Source organism: Phalangium opilio, unplaced genomic scaffold (assembly GCF_054372755.1).
Source record: "Phalangium opilio isolate 3A_F unplaced genomic scaffold, DU_Popi_V2 ptg000002l_1, whole genome shotgun sequence".
NCBI lineage: Eukaryota > Metazoa > Arthropoda > Arachnida > Opiliones > Phalangiidae > Phalangium > Phalangium opilio.
Window position 1 is genome coordinate 16,975,530 of NW_028324144.1, and position 18,581 is coordinate 16,994,110.

The window sequence follows — 18,581 nt, forward strand, 5'->3', positions numbered from 1 at the left end:
GTGGGATCTGAAATGTAACGTAGAAAGCCAAAGTTTTTGCACAATAAATGACGACCATTTAATTTTTGGGCTTCCGTGGCGCAATGGTTAGCGCGTTCGGCTGTTAACCAATAGGTTGGTGGTTCGACCCCATCCGGGAGCGGTGTTGTGAGGTCTTAGATGTGACGTAAAAAGTCAAGGTTATAAAGATGAAGGTTAATTTGTCTCACTTAATTTAAATTCGAATTTTTAACTAGCACTCTCGGCAACGGCCATATCACGCTGAGAACACCGGTTCTCGTCCGATCGCCGACGTTAGCAGCGTCGAGCGCAGTCAGTACTTGGGAATACTGCGTGCCGTTGGCTTTTCACTTTTGTTTCCTCTATTAAATTCCACCCGATTAGAAAAAAGCACACATATCTTCTTTTTGTTATTGTTTTATAAAGATGAAAGTTAATTAAATTCAAATTATTAACTAGCACTCTCGACAACGGCCATATCACGCTGAATACACCGGTGTTCGTCCGAAAACCGAAGTTAAGCAGCGTCGAGCGTAGTCACTACTTGGGAGGGAGACCACTTAGGTACACTGCGTGCCGTTGGCTTTTTCACTTTTTTTTCCTCTTTTAAATTCCAATCGATTTGAAAAGAGCAAACTTATTTTCTTTTTGTTATTGTTTTAAAAAGATGATGGTTAATTTGTCTCACTTAATTTAAATTCGAATTATTAACTAGCACTCTCGGCAACGACCATATCACGCTGAAAAAAGCGGTTCTCGTCCGATCACCGAAGTTAAGCAGCGTCGAGCGCAGTCAGTACTTGGGATGGAGACCACTTAGGAACACTGCGAGCCGTTGGCTTTTTCACTTTTTTTTCCTCTTTTAAATTTTAATAGATATGAAAAAAGCAAACATATCTTCTTTTTTGTTATTGTTTTATAAAGATGAAAGTTAATTAAATTCAAATTATTAACTAGCACTCTCGGCAACGGCCACATCACGCTGAATACACCGGTTCTCGTCCGATAACCGAAGTTAAGCAGCGTCGAGCGTAGTCAGTACTTGGGAGGGAGACCACTTAGGAACACTGCGTGCCGTTGATTTTTTCACTTTTTTTTTCCTCTTAAAAATTTTAATAGATATGAAAAAAGCAAACATGTTTTTTTTGTTATTGTTTTAAAATGATGAAGGTTAATTTGTCTCACTTAATTTAAATTCGAATTATTAACAAGCACTCTCGGCAACGGCCATATCACGCTGAAAACACCGGTTTTCGTCCGATCACCGAAGTTAAGCAGCGTCGAGCGCATACAGTACTTGGGAATACTGGGTTCCGTTGGTTTTTCACTTTTGTTTCCTCTTTTAAATTCCACCCGATATGAAAGAAGCAAACATATCTTCTTTTTGTTATTGTTTTATAAAGATGAAAGTTAATTAAATTCAAATTATTAACTAGCACTCTCGGCAACGGCCGTATCACGCTGAATACACCGGTTCTCGTCCGATAACCGAAGTTAAGCAGCGTCGAGCGCAGTCAGTACTTGGGAACACTGCATGCCGATGGCTTTTTCACTTTTGTTTCCTCTTAAATTCCACCAGATATGAAAAAACAAACATATCTTCTTATTGTTATTTTTTATAAAGATGAAGGTTAATTAAGTTCAAATTATTAACTAGCACTCTCGGCAACGGCCATATCACGCTGAATACACCGGTTCTCGTCCGATAACTGAAGTTAAGCAGCGTCGAGCGCAGTCACTACTTGGGAGGGCGACAACTTAGGAACACTGCGTGCCGTTAGCTTTTTCACTTTTTTTTTCCTCTTTTAAATTCCAATAGATATGAAAAAAGCAAACATATTTTCTTGTTTTTATTGTTTTAAAAAGATGAAGGTTAATTTGTCTGACTTAATTTAAATTCGAATTATTATCTAGCACTCTCGGAAACGGCCATATCACGCTGAGAACACCGGTTCTCGTCCGATCGCCGACGTTAGCAGCGTCGAGCGCAGTCAGTACTTGGGAATACTGCGTGCCGTTGGCTTTTTCACTTTTGTTTCCTCTTTTAAATTCCACCCGATATGAAAAAAGCAAATATATCTTCTTTTTTTTATTGTTTTATAAAGATGAAGGTTAATTTGTCTCACTTAATTTAAATTCGAATTTTTAACTAGCACTCTCGGCAACGGCCATATCACGCTGAGAACACCGGTTCTCGTCCGATCGCCGACGTTAGCAGCGTCGAGCGCAGTCAGTACTTGGGAATACTGCGTGCCGTTGGTTTTTCACTTTTGTTTCCTCTTTTAAATTCCACCCGATTTGAAAAAGCACAGATATCTTCTTTTTGTTATTGTTTTATAAAGATGAAAGTTAATTAAACTAAAATTATTAACTAGCACTCTCGGCAACGGCCATATCACGCTGAATACACCGGTTCTCGTCCGATAACTGAAGTTAAGCAGCGTGGAGCGCAGTCAGTACTTGGGATGGAGACCACTTAGGAACACTGCGTGCCGTTGGCTTTTTCACTTTTTTTTCCTCTTTTAAATTTTAATAGATATGAAAAAAGCAAACATGTTTTCATTTTGTTATTGTTTTAAAATGATGAAGGTTAATTTGTCTCACTTAATTTAAATTCGAATTATTAACTAGCACTCTCGGCAACGGCCATATCACGCTGAGAACACCGGTTCTCGTCCGATCGCCGACGTTAGCAGCGTCGAGCGCAGTCAGTACTTGGGAATACTGCGTGCCGTTGGCTTTTTCACTTTTGTTTCCTCTTTTAAATTCCACCCGATATGAAAAAAGCAAACATATCTTCTTTTTGTTATTGTTTTATAAAGATGAAGGTTAATTTGTCTCACTTAATTTAAATTCGAATTTTTAACTAGCACTCTCGGCAACGGCCATTTCACGCTGAGAACACCGGTTCTCGTCCGATCGCCGACGTTAGCAGCGTCGAGCGCAGTCAGTACTTGGGAATACTGCGTGCCGTTGGTTTTTCACTTTTGTTTCCTCTTTTAAATTCCACCCGATTTGAAAAAGCACAGATATCTTCTTTTTGTTATTTTTTTATAAAGATGAAAGTTAATTAAATTAAAATTATTAAATAGCACTCTCGGCAACGGCCATATCACGCTGAATACACCGGTTCTCGTCCGATAACTGAAGTTAAGCAGCGTCGAGCGCAGTCACTACTTGGGAGGGAGACCACTCAGGAACACTGCGTGCCGTTGGATTTTTCACTTTTTTTTCCTCTTTTAAATTTTAATAGATATGAAAAAAGCAAACATGTTTTCATTTTGTTATTGTTTTAAAATGATGAAGATTAATTTGTCTCACTTAATTTAAATTCGAATTATTAACTAGCACTCTCGGCAACGAGCATATCACGCTGAATACAGCGGTTCTCGTCCGATCACCGAAGTTAAGCAGCGTCGAGCGCAGTCAGTACTTGGGATGGAGACCACTTAGGAACACTGCGTGCCGTTGGCTTTTTCACTTTTTTTTCCTCTTTTAAATTTTAATAGATATGAAAAAAGCAAACATATCTTCTTTTTTGTTATTGTTTTATAAAGATGAAAGTTAATTAAATTCAAATTATTAACTAGCACTCTCGGCAACGGCCATATCACGCTGAATACACCGGTTCTCGTCCGATAACTGAAGTTAAGCAGCGTCGAGCGCAGTCACTACTTGGGAGGGAGACCACTTAGGAACACTGCGTGCCGTTGGCTTTTTCACTTTTTTTTCCTCTTTTAAATTTTAATAGATATGAAAAAAGCAAACATGTTTTCATTTTGTTATTGTTTTAAAATGATGAAGGTTAATTTGTCTCACTTAATTTAAATTCGAATTATTAACTAGCACTCTCGGCAACGACCATATCACGCTGAATACAGCGGTTCTCGTCCGATCACCGAAGTTAAGCAGCGTCGAGCGCAGTCAGTACTTGGGATGGAGACCACTTAGGAACACTGCGTGCCGTTGGCTTTTTCACTTTTTTTTCCTCTTTTAAATTTTAATAGATATGAAAAAAGCAAACATATCTTCATTTTTGTTATTGTTTTATAAAGATGAAAGTTAATTAAATTCAAATTATTAACTTGCACTCTCGGCAACGGCCATATCACGCTGAATACACCGGTTCTCGTCCGATAACCGAAGTTAAGCAGCGTCGAGCGCAGTCAGTACTTGGGAGGGAGACCACTTAGGAACACTGCGTGCCGTTTTTTCACTTTTTTTCCCTCTTATAAATTTTAATAGATATGAAAAAGCAAACATATCTTCTTTTTTGTTATTGTTTTATAAAGATGAAAGTTAATTAAATTTAAATTATTAACTAGCACTCTCGGCAACGGCCATATCACGCTGAATACACCGGTTCTCGTCCGATAACCGAAGTTAAGCAGCGTCGAGCGCATACAGTACTTGGGAATACTGCGTTCCGTTGGTTTTTCACTTTTGTTTCCTCTTTTAAATTCCACCCGATATGAAAGAAGCAAACATATCTTCTTTTTGTTATTGTTTTATAAAGATGAAAGTTAATTAAATTCAAATTATTAACTAGCACTCTCGGCAACGGCCATATCACGCTGAATACACCGGTTCTCGTCCGATCACCGAAGTTAAGAAGCGTCGAGCGCAGTCAGTACTTGGGAGGGCGACCACTTAGGAACACTGCGTGCCGTTAGCTTTTTCACTTTTTTTTCCTCTTTTAAATTCCAATAGATATAAAAAAGCAAACATATTTTCTTTTTGTTATTGTTTTAAAAAGATGAAGGTTAATTAGTCTCACTTAATTTAAGTTCGAATTATTATCTAGCACTCTCGGCAACGGCCATATCAAGCTGAGAACACCGGTTCTCGTCCGATCGCCGACGTTAGCAGCGTCGAGCGCAGTCAGTACTTGGGAATACTGCGTGCCGTTGGCTTTTTCACTTTTGTTTCCTCTTTTAAATTCCACCCGATATGAAAAAAGCAAACATATCTTCTTTTTGTTATTGTTTTATAAAGATGAAAGTTTATTCAGTTCAAATTTGAACTGAATAAACTTTCATCTTTATAAAACAATAACAAAAAGAAGATATGTTTGCTTTTTTCATATCGGGTGGAATTTAAAAGAGGAAACAAAAGTGAAAAAGCCAACGGCACGCAGTATTCCCAAGTACTGACTGCGCTCGACGCTGCTAACGTCGGCGATCGGACGAGAACCGGTGTTCTCAGCTTGATATGGCCGTTGCCGAGAGTGCTAGATAATAATTCGAACTTAAATTAAGTGAGACTAATTAACCTTCATCTTTTTAAAACAATAACAAAAAGAAAATATGTTTGCTTTTTTATATCTATTGGAATTTAAAAGAGGAAAAAAAAGTGAAAAAGCTAACGGCACGCAGTGTTCCTAAGTGGTCGCCCTCCCAAGTACTGACTGCGCTCGACGCTTCTTAACTTCGGTGATCGGACGAGAACCGGTGTATTCAGCGTGATATGGCCGTTGCCGAGAGTGCTAGTTAATAATTTGAATTTAATTAACTTTCATCTTTATAAAACAATAACAAAAAGAAGATATGTTTGCTTCTTTCATATCGGGTGGAATTTAAAAGAGGAAACAAAAGTGAAAAACCAACGGAACGCAGTATTCCCAAGTACTGTATGCGCTCGACGCTGCTTAACTTCGGTTATCGGACGAGAACCGGTGTATTCAGCGTGATATGGCCGTTGCCGAGAGTGCTAGTTAATAATTTAAATTTAATTAACTTTCATCTTTATAAAACAATAACAAAAAAGAAGATATGTTTGCTTTTTCATATCTATTAAAATTTATAAGAGGGAAAAAAAGTGAAAAAACGGCACGCAGTGTTCCTAAGTGGTCTCCCTCCCAAGTACTGACTGCGCTCGACGCTGCTTAACTTCGGTTATCGGACGAGAACCGGTGTATTCAGCGTGATATGGCCGTTGCCGAGAGTGCAAGTTAATAATTTGAATTTAATTAACTTTCATCTTTATAAAACAATAACAAAAATGAAGATATGTTTGCTTTTTTCATATCTATTAAAATTTAAAAGAGGAAAAAAAAGTGAAAAAGCCAACGGCACGCAGTGTTCCTAAGTGGTCTCCATCCCAAGTACTGACTGCGCTCGACGCTGCTTAACTTCGGTGATCGGACGAGAACCGCTGTATTCAGCGTGATATGGTCGTTGCCGAGAGTGCTAGTTAATAATTCGAATTTAAATTAAGTGAGACAAATTAACCTTCATCATTTTAAAACAATAACAAAATGAAAACATGTTTGCTTTTTTCATATCTATTAAAATTTAAAAGAGGAAAAAAAAGTGAAAAAGCCAACGGCACGCAGTGTTCCTAAGTGGTCTCCCTCCCAAGTAGTGACTGCGCTCGACGCTGCTTAACTTCAGTTATCGGACGAGAACCGGTGTATTCAGCGTGATATGGCCGTTGCCGAGAGTGCTAGTTAATAATTTGAATTTAATTAACTTTCATCTTTATAAAACAATAACAAAAAAGAAGATATGTTTGCTTTTTTCATATCTATTAAAATTTAAAAGAGGAAAAAAAAGTGAAAAAGCCAACGGCACGCAGTGTTCCTAAGTGGTCTCCATCCCAAGTACTGACTGCGCTCGACGCTGCTTAACTTCGGTGATCGGACGAGAACCGCTGTATTCAGCGTGATATGCTCGTTGCCGAGAGTGCTAGTTAATAATTCGAATTTAAATTAAGTGAGACAAATTAATCTTCATCATTTTAAAACAATAACAAAATGAAAACATGTTTGCTTTTTTCATATCTATTAAAATTTAAAAGAGGAAAAAAAAGTGAAAAATCCAACGGCACGCAGTGTTCCTGAGTGGTCTCCCTCCCAAGTAGTGACTGCGCTCGACGCTGCTTAACTTCAGTTATCGGACGAGAACCGGTGTATTCAGCGTGATATGGCCGTTGCCGAGAGTGCTATTTAATAATTTTAATTTAATTAACTTTCATCTTTATAAAAAAATAACAAAAAGAAGATATCTGTGCTTTTTCAAATCGGGTGGAATTTAAAAGAGGAAACAAAAGTGAAAAACCAACGGCACGCAGTATTCCCAAGTACTGACTGCGCTCGACGCTGCTAACGTCGGCGATCGGACGAGAACCGGTGTTCTCAGCGTGAAATGGCCGTTGCCGAGAGTGCTAGTTAAAAATTCGAATTTAAATTAAGTGAGACAAATTAACCTTCATCTTTATAAAACAATAACAAAAAGAAGATATGTTTGCTTTTTTCATATCGGGTGGAATTTAAAAGAGGAAACAAAAGTGAAAAAGCCAACGGCACGCAGTATTCCCAAGTACTGACTGCGCTCGACGCTGCTAACGTCGGCGATCGGACGAGAACCGGTGTTCTCAGCGTGATATGGCCGTTGCCGAGAGTGCTAGTTAATAATTCGAATTTAAATTAAGTGAGACAAATTAACCTTCATCATTTTAAAACAATAACAAAATGAAAACATGTTTGCTTTTTTCATATCTATTAAAATTTAAAAGAGGAAAAAAAAGTGAAAAAGCCAACGGCACGCAGTGTTCCTAAGTGGTCTCCATCCCAAGTACTGACTGCGCTCCACGCTGCTTAACTTCAGTTATCGGACGAGAACCGGTGTATTCAGCGTGATATGGCCGTTGCCGAGAGTGCTAGTTAATAATTTTAGTTTAATTAACTTTCATCTTTATAAAACAATAACAAAAAGAAGATATCTGTGCTTTTTCAAATCGGGTGGAATTTAAAAGAGGAAACAAAAGTGAAAAACCAACGGCACGCAGTATTCCCAAGTACTGACTGCGCTCGACGCTGCTAACGTCGGCGATCGGACGAGAACCGGTGTTCTCAGCGTGATATGGCCGTTGCCGAGAGTGCTAGTTAAAAATTCGAATTTAAATTAAGTGAGACAAATTAACCTTCATCTTTATAAAACAATAAAAAAAAGAAGATATATTTGCTTTTTTCATATCGGGTGGAATTTAAAAGAGGAAACAAAAGTGAAAAAGCCAACGGCACGCAGTATTCCCAAGTACTGACTGCGCTCGACGCTGCTAACGTCGGCGATCGGACGAGAACCGGTGTTCTCAGCGTGATATGGCCGTTTCCGAGAGTGCTAGATAATAATTCGAATTTAAATTAAGTGAGACAAATTAACCTTCATCTTTTTAAAACAATAAAAACAAGAAAATATGTTTGCTTTTTTCATATCTATTGGAATTTAAAAGAGGAAAAAAAAAGTGAAAAAGCTAACGGCACGCAGTGTTCCTAAGTTGTCGCCCTCCCAAGTAGTGACTGCGCTCGACGCTGCTTAACTTCAGTTATCGGACGAGAACCGGTGTATTCAGCGTGATATGGCCGTTGCCGAGAGTGCTAGTTAATAATTTGAAATTAATTAACCTTCATCTTTATAAAAAATAACAATAAGAAGATATGTTTGTTTTTTCATATCTGGTGGAATTTAAGAGGAAACAAAAGTGAAAAAGCCATCGGCATGCAGTGTTCCCAAGTACTGACTGCGCTCGACGCTGCTTAACTTCGGTTATCGGACGAGAACCGGTGTATTCAGCGTGATACGGCCGTTGCCGAGAGTGCTAGTTAATAATTTGAATTTAATTAACTTTCATCTTTATAAAACAATAACAAAAAGAAGATATGTTTGCTTCTTTCATATCGGGTGGAATTTAAAAGAGGAAACAAAAGTGAAAAACCAACGGAACCCAGTATTCCCAAGTACTGTATGCGCTCGACGCTGCTTAACTTCGGTGATCGGACGAAAACCGGTGTTTTCAGCGTGATATGGCCGTTGCCGAGAGTGCTTGTTAATAATTCGAATTTAAATTAAGTGAGACAAATTAACCTTCATCATTTTAAAACAATAACAAAAAAAACATGTTTGCTTTTTTCATATCTATTAAAATTTTTAAGAGGAAAAAAAAAGTGAAAAAATCAACGGCACGCAGTGTTCCTAAGTGGTCTCCCTCCCAAGTACTGACTACGCTCGACGCTGCTTAACTTCGGTTATCGGACGAGAACCGGTGTATTCAGCGTGATGTGGCCGTTGCCGAGAGTGCTAGTTAATAATTTGAATTTAATTAACTTTCATCTTTATAAAACAATAACAAAAAAGAAGATATGTTTGCTTTTTTCATATCTATTAAAATTTAAAAGAGGAAAAAAAAGTGAAAAAGCCAACGGCTCGCAGTGTTCCTAAGTGGTCTCCATCCCAAGTACTGACTGCGCTCGACGCTGCTTAACTTCGGTGATCGGACGAGAACCGCTTTTTTCAGCGTGATATGGTCGTTGCCGAGAGTGCTAGTTAATAATTCGAATTTAAATTAAGTGAGACAAATTAACCATCATCTTTTTAAAACAATAACAAAAAGAAAATAAGTTTGCTCTTTTCAAATCGATTGGAATTTAAAAGAGGAAAAAAAAGTGAAAAAGCCAACGGCACGCAGTGTACCTAAGTGGTCTCCCTCCCAAGTAGTGACTACGCTCGACGCTGCTTAACTTCGGTTTTCGGACGAACACCGGTGTATTCAGCGTGATATGGCCGTTGTCGAGAGTGCTAGTTAATAATTTGAATTTAATTAACTTTCATCTTTATAAAACAATAACAAAAAGAAGATATGTGTGCTTTTTTCAAATCGGGTGGAATTTAATAGAGGAAACAAAAGTGAAAAGCCAACGGCACGCAGTATTCCCAAGTACTGACTGCGCTCGACGCTGCTAACGTCGGCGATCGGACGAGAACCGGTGTTCTCAGCGTGATATGGCCGTTGCCGAGAGTGCTAGTTAAAAATTCGAATTTAAATTAAGTGAGACCAATTAACCTTCATCTTTATAACCTTGACTTTTTACGTCACATCTAAGACCTCACAACACCGCTCCCGGATGGGGTCGAACCACCAACCTATTGGTTAACAGCCGAACGCGCTAACCATTGCGCCACGGAAGCCCAAAAATTAAATGGTCGTCATTTATTGTGCAAAAACTTTGGCTTTCTACGTTACATTTCAGATCCCACAACACCGCTCCCGGGTGGGCTCGAACCACCAACCTATTGGTTAACAGCCGAACGCGCTAACCATTGCGCCAAGGAAGCCCAAAATTTAAATGCTCGTCAGGTATTGTGTAAAAACCTTGACTTTTTACGTCACATCTGAGACCTCACAACATCGCTCCCGGATGGGCTCGAACCACCAACCTATTGCTTAACAGCCGAACGCGCTAACCATTGCGCCACGGAAGCCCAAAAGCTAAATGCTCGTCAGGTATTGTGCAAAAATCTTGACTTTTTACGTCACATCTGAGACCTCACAACACCGCTCCCGGATGGGCTCGAACCACCAACCTAATGGTTAACCGCCGAACGCGCTAACCATTGCGCCACGGAAGCCCAAAAGTTAAATGCTCGTCAGGTATTGTGTAAAAACCTTGACTTTTTACGTCACATCTGAGACCTCACAACACCGCTCCCGGATGGGCTCGAACCACCAACCTATTGGTTAACAGCCGAACGCGCTAACCATTGAGCCACGGACCATTTAATTTTTGGGCTTCCGTGGCGCAATGGTTAGCGCGTTCGGCTGTTAACCAATAGGTTGGTGGTTCGACCCCATCCGGGAGCGGTGTTGTGAGGTCTCAGATGTGACGTAAAAAGTCAAGGTTTTTACATAATACCTGACGAGCATTTAACTTTTGGGCTTCCGTGGCGCAATGGTTAGCGCGTTCAGCTGCTATTCAAAAGACTGGTGGTTTGAGCTCTCCCGTTAGCGGTGTTGTGACGTCTCAAATGTAACATAAAATGTCAGAGTTTCTCCACAATACCTGTCGAACATTGAATTTTTGGGCTTCCGTGGCGCAATGGTTAGCGCGTTCGGCTGTTAACCAATAGGTTGGTGGTTCGAGCCCATCCGGGAGCGGTGTTGTGAGGTCTCAGATGTGACGTAAAAAGTCAAGGTTTTTACACAATACCTGACGAGCATTAAACTTTTGGGCTTCCGTGGCGCAATGTTTAGCGCGTTCGGCTGTTAACCAATAGGTAGGTGGTTCGAGCCCATCCGGGAGCGGTGTTGTGAGGTCTCAGATGTGACGTAAAAAGTCAAGGTTTTTACACAATACCTGAAGAGCATTAAACTTTTGGGCTTCCGTGGCGCAATGGTTAGCGCGTTCGGCTGTTAACCAATAGGTTGGTGGTTCGAGCCCATCCGGGAGCGGTGTTGTGAGGTCTCAGATGTGGCGTAAGAAGCCAAAGTTTTTCCACAACACCTGACAACCATTTAATTTCTGAGCTTCCGTGGCTCAATGGTTAGCGCGTTCGGCTGTTAACCAATAGGTTGGTGGTTCGAGCCCATCCGGGAGCGGTGTTGTGAGGTCTCAGATGTGACGTAAAAAGTCAAGGTTTTTACACAATACCTGACGAGCATTTAACTTTTGGGCTTCCGTGGCGCAATGGTTAGCGCGTTCGGCTGTTAACCAATAGGTTGGTTGTTCGAGCCCATCCGGGAGCGGTGTTGTGAGGTCTCAGATGTGACGTAAAAAGTCAAGTTTTTTGCACAATACCTGACGAGCATTTAGGTTTTGGGCTTCCGTGGCGCAATGGTTAGCGCGTTCGGCTGTTATGCAATAGGTTGGTGGTTCGAGCCCATCCGGGAGCGGTGTTGTGAGGTCTCAGATGTGACGTAAAAAGTCAAGGTTTTTACACAATACCTGACGAGCATTTAAATTTTGGGCTTCCTTGGCGCAATGGTTAGCGCGTTCGGCTGTTAACCAATAGGTTGGTGGTTCGAGCCCACCCGGGAGCGGTGTTGTGTGATCTCAAATGTAACGTAGAAAGCCAAAATTTTTCCACAATACCTGACGACCATTTAATTTTTGGGCTTCCGTGGCGCAATGGTTAGCACGTTCGGCTGTTAACCAATAGGTTGGTGGTTCGAGCCCATCCGGGAGCGGTGTTGTGAGGTCTCAGATGTGACGTAAAAAGTCAAGGTTTTCCACAATACCTGACAACCATTTAATTTCTGAGCTTCCGTGGCTCAATGGTTAGCGCGTTCGGCTGTTAACCAATAGGTTGGTGGTTCGAGCCCACCCGGGAGCGGTGTTGTGGGATCTGAAATGTAACGTAGAAAGCCAAAGTTTTTGCACAATAAATGACGACCATTTAATTTTTGGGCTTCCGTGGCGCAATGGTTAGCGCGTTCGGCTGTTAACCAATAGGTTGGTGGTTCGACCCCATCCGGGAGCGGTGTTGTGAGGTCTCAGATGTGACGTAAAAAGTCAAGGTTTTTACATAATACCTGACGAGCATTTAACTTTTGGGCTTCCGTGGCGCAATGGTTAGCGCGTTCAGCTGCTATTCAAAAGACTGGTGGTTTGAGCTCTCCCGTTAGCGGTGTTGTGACGTCTCAAATGTAACATAAAATGTCAGAGTTTTTCCACAATACCTGTCGAACACTGAATTTTTGGGCTTCCGTGGCGCAATGGTTAGCGCGTTCGGCTGTTAACCAATAGGTTGGTGGTTCGAGCCCATCCGGGAGCGGTGTTGTGAGGTCTCAGATGTGACGTAAAAAGTCAAGGTTTTTACACAATACCTGACGAGCATTAAACTTTTGGGCTTCCGTGGCGCAATGTTTAGCGCGTTCGGCTGTTAACCAATAGGTTGGTGGTTTGAGCCCATCCGGGAGCGGTGTTGTGAGGTCTCAGATGTGACGTAAAAAGTCAAGGTTTTTACACAATACCTGACGAGCATTAAACTTTTGGGCTTCCGTGGCGCAATGGTTAGCGCGTTCGGCTGTTAACCAATAGGTTGGTGGTTCGAGCCCATCCGGGAGCGGTGTTGTGAGGTCTCAGATGTGGCGTAAGAAGTCAAGGTTTTTACACAATACCTGACGAGTATTTAACTTCTGGGCTTCCGTGGCGCAATGGTTAGCGCGTTCGGCTGTTAACCAATAGGTTGGTGGTTCGAGCCCATCCGGGAGCGGTGTTGTGAGGTCTCAGATGTGACGTAAAAAGTCAAGGTTTTTACACAGTACCTGACGAGCATTTAATTTTTGGGATTCCGTGGCGCAATGGTTAGCGCGTTCAGCTGTTAATCGAAAGGTTGGTGGTTCGAGCCCACCCGGGAGAGGTGTTGTGGGTGTCTCAAATGTAACGTAGAAAGCCAAAGTTTTTCCACAACACCTGACAGCCATTTAATTTCTGAGCTTCCGTGGCTCAATGGTTAGCGCGTTCGGCTGTTAACCAATAGGTTGGTGGTTCGAGCCCATCCGGGAGCGGTGTTGTGAGGTCTCAGATGTGACGTAAAAAGTCAAGGTTTTTACACAATACCTGACGAGCATTTAACTTTTGGGCTTCCGTGGCGCAATGGTTAGCGCGTTCAGCTGCTATTCAAAAGACTGGTGGTTTGAGCTCTCCCGTTAGCGGTGTTGTGACGTCTCAAATGTAACATAAAATGTCAGAGTTTTTCCACAATACCTGTCGAACATTGAATTTTTGGGCTTCCGTGGCGCAATGGTTAGCGCGTTCGGCTGTTAACCAATAGGTTGGTGGTTCGAGCCCATCCGGGAGCGGTGTTGTGAGGTCTCAGATGTGACGTAAAAAGTCAAGGTTTTTACACAATACCTGACGAGCATTAAACTTTTGGGCTTCCGTGGCGCAATGTTTAGCGCGTTCGGCTGTTAACCAATAGGTTGGTGGTTCGAGCCCATCCGGGAGCGGTGTTGTGAGGTCTCAGATGTGACGTAAAAAGTCAAGGTTTTTACACAATACCTGACGAGCATTAAACTTTTGGGCTTCCGTGGCGCAATGGTTAGCGCGTTCGGCTGTTAACCAATAGGTTGGTGGTTCGAGCCCATCCGGGAGCGGTGTTGTGAGGTCTCAGATGTGGCGTAAGAAGTCAAGGTTTTTACACAATACCTGACGAGTATTTAACTTCTGGGCTTCCGTGGCGCAATGGTTAGCGCGTTCGGCTGTTAACCAATAGGTTGGTGGTTCGAGCCCATCCGGGAGCGGTGTTGTGAGGTCTCAGATGTGACGTAAAAAGTCAAGGTTTTTACACAGTACCTGACGAGCATTTAATTTTTGGGATTCCGTGGCGCAATGGTTAGCGCGTTCAGCTGTTAATCGAAAGGTTGGTGGTTCGAGCCCACCCGGGAGAGGTGTTGTGGGTGTCTCAAATGTAACGTAGAAAGCCAAAGTTTTTCCACAACACCTGACAACCATTTAATTTCTGAGCTTCCGTGGCTCAATGGTTAGCGCGTTCGGTTTTTAACCAATAGGTTGGTGGTTCGAGCCCATCCGGGAGCGGTGGTGTGAGGTCTCAGATGTGACGTAAAAAGTCAAGGTTTTTACACAATACCTGACGAGCATTTAACTTTTGGGCTTCCGTGGCGCAATGGTTAGCGCGTTCGGCTGTTAACCAATAGGTTGGTTGTTCGAGCCCATCCGGGAGCGGTGTTGTGAGGTCTCAGATGTGACGTAAAAAGTCAAGGTTTTTACACAATACCTGACGAGCATTTAAATTTTGGGCTTCCTTGGCGCAATGGTTAGCGCGTTCGGCTGTTAACCAATAGCTTGGTGGTTCGAGCCCACCCGGGAGCGGTGTTGTGTGATCTCAAATGTAACGTAGAAAGCCAAAATTTTTCCACAATACCTGACGACCATTTAATTTTTGGGCTTCCGTGGCGCAATGGTTAGCACGTTCGGCTGTTAACCAATAGGTTGGTGGTTCGAGCCCATCCGGGAGCGGTGTTGTGAGGTCTCAGATGTGACGTAAAAAGTCAAGGTTTTCCACAATACCTGACAACCATTTAATTTCTGAGCTTCCGTGGCTCAATGGTTAGCGCGTTCGGCTGTTAACCAATAGGTTGGTGGTTCGAGCCCACCCGGGAGCGGTGTTGTGGGATCTGAAATGTAACGTAGAAAGCCAAAGTTTTTGCACAATAAATGACGACCATTTAATTTTTGGGCTTCCGTGGCGCAATGGTTAGCGCGTTCGGCTGTTAACCAATAGGTTGGTGGTTCGACCCCATCCGGGAGCGGTGTTGTGAGGTCTCAGATGTGACGTAAAAAGTCAAGGTTTTTACATAATACCTGACGAGCATTTAACTTTTGGGCTTCCGTGGCGCAATGGTTAGCGCGTTCAGCTGCTATTCAAAAGACTGGTGGTTTGAGCTCTCCCGTCAGCGGTGTTGTGACGTCTCAAATGTAACATAAAATGTCAGAGTTTTTCCACAATACCTGTCGAACATTGAATTTTTGGGCTTCCGTGGCGCAATGGTTAGCGCGTTCGGCTGTTAACCAATAGGTTGGTGGTTCGAGCCCATCCGGGAGCGGTGTTGTGAGGTCTCAGATGTGACGTAAAAAGTCAAGGTTTTTACACAATACCTGACGAGCATTAAACTTTTGGGCTTCCGTGGCGCAATGTTTAGCGCGTTCGGCTGTTAACCAATAGGTTGGTGGTTCGAGCCCATCCGGGAGCGGTGTTGTGTGGTCTCAGATGTGACGTAAAAAGTCAAGGTTTTTACACAATACCTGACGAGCATTAAACTTTTGGGCTTCCGTGGCGCAATGGTTAGCGCGTTCGGCTGTTAACCAATAGGTTGGTGGTTCGAGCCCATCCGGGAGCGGTGTTGTGAGGTCTCAGATGTGGCGTAAGAAGTCAAGGTTTTTACACAATACCTGACGAGTATTTAACTTCTGGGCTTCCGTGGCGCAATGGTTAGCGCGTTCGGCTGTTAACCAATAGGTTGGTGGTTCGAGCCCATCCGGGAGCGGTGTTGTGAGGTCTCAGATGTGACGTAAAAAGTCAAGCTTTTTACACAGTACCTGACGAGCATTTAATTTTTGGGATTCCGTGGCGCAATGGTTAGCGCGTTCAGCTGTTAATCGAAAGGTTGGTGGTTCGAGCCCACCCGGGAGAGGTGTTGTGGGTGTCTCAAATGTAACGTAGAAAGCCAAAGTTTTTCCACAACACCTGACAACCATTTAATTTCTGAGCTTCCGTGGCTCAATGGTTAGCGCGTTCGGCTGTTAACCAATAGGTTGGTGGTTCGAGCCCATCCGGGAGCGGTGTTGTGAGGTCTCAGATGTGACGTAAAAAGTCAAGGTTTTTACACAATACCTGACGAGCATTTAACTTTTGGGCTTCCGTGGCGCAATGGTTAGCGCGTTCGGCTGTTAACCAATAGGTTGGTTGTTCGAGCCCATCCGGGAGCGGTGTTGTGAGGTCTCAGATGTGACGTAAAAAGTCAAGGTTTTTACACAATACCTGTCGAGCATTTAACTTTTGGGCGTCCGTGGCGCAATGGTTAGCGCGTTCGGCTGTTAATTAATAGGTTGGTGGTTCGAGCCCATCCGGGAGCGGTGTTGTGACGTCTCAAATGTAACATAAAATGTCAGAGTTTTTCCACAATACCTGTCGAACATTGAATTTTTGGGCTTCCGTGGCGCAATGGTTAGCGCGTTCGGCTGTTAACCAATAGGTTGGTGGTTCGAGCCCATCCGGGAGCGGTGTTGTGAGGTCTCAGATGTGACGTAAAAAGTCAAGGTTTTTACACAATACCTGACGAGCATTAAACTTTTGGGCTTCCGTGGCGCAATGTTTAGCGCGTTCGGCTGTTAACCAATAGGTTGGTGGTTCGAGCCCATCCGGGAGCGGTGTTGTGTGGTCTCAGATGTGACGTAAAAAGTCAAGGTTTTTACACAATACCTGACGAGCATTAAACTTTTGGGCTTCCGTGGCGCAATGGTTAGCGCGTTCGGCTGTTAACCAATAGGTTGGTGGTTCGAGCCCATCCGGGAGCGGTGTTGTGAGGTCTCAGATGTGGCGTAAGAAGTCAAGGTTTTTACACAATACCTGACGAGTATTTAACTTCTGGGCTTCCGTGGCGCAATGGTTAGCGCGTTCGGCTGTTAACCAATAGGTTGGTGGTTCGAGCCCATCCGGGAGCGGTGTTGTGAGGTCTCAGATGTGACGTAAAAAGTCAAGCTTTTTACACAGTACCTGACGAGCATTTAATTTTTGGGATTCCGTGGCGCAATGGTTAGCGCGTTCAGCTGTTAATCGAAAGGTTGGTGGTTCGAGCCCACCCGGGAGAGGTGTTGTGGGTGTCTCAAATGTAACGTAGAAAGCCAAAGTTTTTCCACAACACCTGACAACCATTTAATTTCTGAGCTTCCGTGGCTCAATGGTTAGCGCGTTCGGCTGTTAACCAATAGGTTGGTGGTTCGAGCCCATCCGGGAGCGGTGTTGTGAGGTCTCAGATGTGACGTAAAAAGTCAAGGTTTTTACACAATACCTGACGAGCATTTAACTTTTGGGCTTCCGTGGCGCAATGGTTAGCGCGTTCGGCTGTTAACCAATAGGTTGGTTGTTCGAGCCCATCCGGGAGCGGTGTTGTGAGGTCTCAGATGTGACGTAAAAAGTCAAGGTTTTTACACAATACCTGTCGAGCATTTAACTTTTGGGCGTCCGTGGCGCAATGGTTAGCGCGTTCGGCTGTTAATTAATAGGTTGGTGGTTCGAGCCCATCCGGGAGCGGTGTTGTGAGGTCTCAGATGTGACGTAAAAAGTCAAGTTTTTTGCACAATACCTGACGAGCATTTAGGTTTTGGGCGTCCGTGGCGCAATGGTTAGCGCGTTCGGCTGTTATGCAATAGGTTGGTGGTTCGAGCCCATCCGGGAGCGGTGTTGTGAGGTCTCAGATGTGACGTAAAAAGTCAAGGTTTTTACACAATACCTGACGAGCATTTAAATTTTGGGCTTCCTTGGCGCAATGGTTAGCGCGTTCGGCTGTTAACCAATAGGTTGGTGGTTCGAGCTCACCCGGGAGCGGTGTTGTGTGATCTCAAATGTAACGTAGAAAGCCAAAATTTTTCCACAATACCTGACGACCATTTAATTTTTGGGCTTCCGTGGCGCAATGGTTAGCACGTTCGGCTGTTAACCAATAGGTTGGTGGTTCGAGCCCATCCGGGAGCGGTGTTGTGAGGTCTCAGATGTGACGTAAAAAGTCAAGGTTTTCCACAATACCTGACAACCATTTAATTTCTGAGCTTCCGTGGCTCAATGGTTAGCGCGTTCGACTGTTAACCAATAGGTTGGTGGTTCGAGCCCACCCGGGAGCGGTGTTGTGGGATCTGAAATGTAACGTAGAAAGCCAAAGTTTTTGCACAATAAATGACGACCATTTAATTTTTGGGCTTCCGTGGCGCAATGGTTAGCGCGTTCGGCTGTTAACCAATAGGTTGGTGGTTCGACCCCATCCGGGAGCGGTGTTGTGAGGTCTCAGATGTGACGTAAAAAGTCAAGGTTTTTACATAATACCTGACGAGCATTTAACTTTTGGGCTTCCGTGGCGCAATGGTTAGCGCGTTCAGCTGCTATTCAAAAGACTGGTGGTTTGAGCTCTCCCGGGAGCGGTGTTGTGACGTCTCAAATGTAACATAAAATGTCAGAGTTTTTCCACAATACCTGTCGAACATTGAATTTTTGGGCTTCCGTGGCGCAATGGTTAGCGCGTTCAGCTGTTAATCGAAAGGTTGGTGGTTCGAGCCCACCCGGGAGAGGTGT

The 18,581-nt window shown here is 43.3% G+C and overlaps 22 pseudogenes; 11 read left to right on the forward strand and 11 right to left on the reverse strand.

The window, feature by feature from the left end:
* Nucleotides 1-466: 466 nt before the first annotated feature.
* Nucleotides 467-585, forward strand: LOC149721966 (5S ribosomal RNA; annotated as a pseudogene).
* A 137-nt stretch (nt 586-722) lies between these two features.
* On the forward strand, nt 723-841 carry LOC149721967 (5S ribosomal RNA; annotated as a pseudogene).
* A 123-nt stretch (nt 842-964) lies between these two features.
* On the forward strand, nt 965-1,083 carry LOC149721968 (5S ribosomal RNA; annotated as a pseudogene).
* Nucleotides 1,084-1,664: 581 nt separating this feature from the next.
* LOC149721969 (5S ribosomal RNA) lies at nt 1,665-1,783 on the forward strand (annotated as a pseudogene).
* A 599-nt stretch (nt 1,784-2,382) lies between these two features.
* LOC149721970 (5S ribosomal RNA) lies at nt 2,383-2,501 on the forward strand (annotated as a pseudogene).
* Nucleotides 2,502-3,099: 598 nt separating this feature from the next.
* LOC149721971 (5S ribosomal RNA) lies at nt 3,100-3,218 on the forward strand (annotated as a pseudogene).
* A 137-nt stretch (nt 3,219-3,355) lies between these two features.
* Nucleotides 3,356-3,474, forward strand: LOC149721972 (5S ribosomal RNA; annotated as a pseudogene).
* Nucleotides 3,475-3,597: 123 nt separating this feature from the next.
* Nucleotides 3,598-3,716, forward strand: LOC149721973 (5S ribosomal RNA; annotated as a pseudogene).
* A 137-nt stretch (nt 3,717-3,853) lies between these two features.
* LOC149721974 (5S ribosomal RNA) lies at nt 3,854-3,972 on the forward strand (annotated as a pseudogene).
* Nucleotides 3,973-4,095: 123 nt separating this feature from the next.
* On the forward strand, nt 4,096-4,214 carry LOC149721975 (5S ribosomal RNA; annotated as a pseudogene).
* A 342-nt stretch (nt 4,215-4,556) lies between these two features.
* On the forward strand, nt 4,557-4,675 carry LOC149721976 (5S ribosomal RNA; annotated as a pseudogene).
* Nucleotides 4,676-5,359: 684 nt separating this feature from the next.
* LOC149721977 (5S ribosomal RNA) lies at nt 5,360-5,478 on the reverse strand (annotated as a pseudogene).
* Nucleotides 5,479-5,820: 342 nt separating this feature from the next.
* On the reverse strand, nt 5,821-5,939 carry LOC149721978 (5S ribosomal RNA; annotated as a pseudogene).
* A 123-nt stretch (nt 5,940-6,062) lies between these two features.
* LOC149721979 (5S ribosomal RNA) lies at nt 6,063-6,181 on the reverse strand (annotated as a pseudogene).
* Nucleotides 6,182-6,318: 137 nt separating this feature from the next.
* LOC149721980 (5S ribosomal RNA) lies at nt 6,319-6,437 on the reverse strand (annotated as a pseudogene).
* A 123-nt stretch (nt 6,438-6,560) lies between these two features.
* Nucleotides 6,561-6,679, reverse strand: LOC149721981 (5S ribosomal RNA; annotated as a pseudogene).
* A 137-nt stretch (nt 6,680-6,816) lies between these two features.
* On the reverse strand, nt 6,817-6,935 carry LOC149721982 (5S ribosomal RNA; annotated as a pseudogene).
* Nucleotides 6,936-7,533: 598 nt separating this feature from the next.
* On the reverse strand, nt 7,534-7,652 carry LOC149721983 (5S ribosomal RNA; annotated as a pseudogene).
* A 599-nt stretch (nt 7,653-8,251) lies between these two features.
* LOC149721984 (5S ribosomal RNA) lies at nt 8,252-8,370 on the reverse strand (annotated as a pseudogene).
* A 581-nt stretch (nt 8,371-8,951) lies between these two features.
* LOC149721985 (5S ribosomal RNA) lies at nt 8,952-9,070 on the reverse strand (annotated as a pseudogene).
* Nucleotides 9,071-9,193: 123 nt separating this feature from the next.
* LOC149721986 (5S ribosomal RNA) lies at nt 9,194-9,312 on the reverse strand (annotated as a pseudogene).
* A 137-nt stretch (nt 9,313-9,449) lies between these two features.
* Nucleotides 9,450-9,568, reverse strand: LOC149721987 (5S ribosomal RNA; annotated as a pseudogene).
* Nucleotides 9,569-18,581: the final 9,013 nt, after the last annotated feature.